Raw genomic sequence first — 1,068 nt, forward strand, 5'->3', positions numbered from 1 at the left:
TCTCTGTGTGTGTGTGTGTGTGTGTGTGTGTGTGCGTGTGTGTGTGTACTTGTATGTGTGTGTACAAACTATCATTGTGTGTTACATTCACTTCACCAACGCCCGGTCAGATATCAGAGACAAGCAAGATCGAGCTCTCTAACAAGCCGATCAAACTAACAAACACACCGACAAACACACTGACAAACCAACAGCGTTCAAGGACTGGCCATAAGGAGAAGCCTATGGCAGAAAGATCATTAATGTTCGTTCACCAAGATTTTTATCCGCACGATTTTCCTTTTGCGTTTAGCGCGAACGTTTTGAATTCCCGATTTAAATCGGCTGTGATCTTTTCGCGTTTAGAATCGTTTCTCTCTTTTATGCCCTGATATCTTCCAGAAAGCTCGCTAATTTATAATACTTTGTTAAAATTTAGTTTTGTTACCCCCCCCCCCCGACCCAAATCAACACAGTCTAGATCATTTAGGAGGCGGGCTTCCGACCCTGTCTGTCAGGGCTAACCCGGTAAATGAGAGGGATACAACATCCCTGGCGACAGAAAAGACCGAGATTCTTTATAAACCATTTTCCTCCGTTCTCCCGCGTGCAACAGCGAAGCGCGCTACACCACAGGAGCCGCTTGCAACGCCGTCTGGTCAAATGAGTGTTGAATGGATACTAGTAATAATAATATGTCTACTTTATTTAGGGTTTCTTGCTTAACCCTATCCGTACGCCGTGGGGTCATTTTGTACCCCGGGGCTGTATTCTTCACATTTTAGAATATTTCTAGTACGAAAATCTCTTAGAAACTTTCAGTATTTCTCCAAAAATCTTTTTGACAGACTGTTATCTAAGCGCACGGATCGGATTAACGAGTAAATTTCCTCTTTGGAAAGTGGTGGCACACACAGAGTTCCCCACGTCGTATGGATACGGTAGTAAAACACGAGGTACAGATAGGGTTATATCGATATAAAGTTATATATATTTTTTGTTTGTTGAAGTCTTGACTTCCGAACAGGCCAGTAGGGAGAAGAAAAAAAGAACAAGAGGAAGACAGTTGTCCAAAAGAGGCAAACCCCC

The sequence above is a fragment of the Aplysia californica genome, unplaced genomic scaffold (genome assembly GCF_000002075.1).
Source record: "Aplysia californica isolate F4 #8 unplaced genomic scaffold, AplCal3.0 scaffold00792, whole genome shotgun sequence".
NCBI classification, from domain to species: domain Eukaryota; kingdom Metazoa; phylum Mollusca; class Gastropoda; order Aplysiida; family Aplysiidae; genus Aplysia; species Aplysia californica.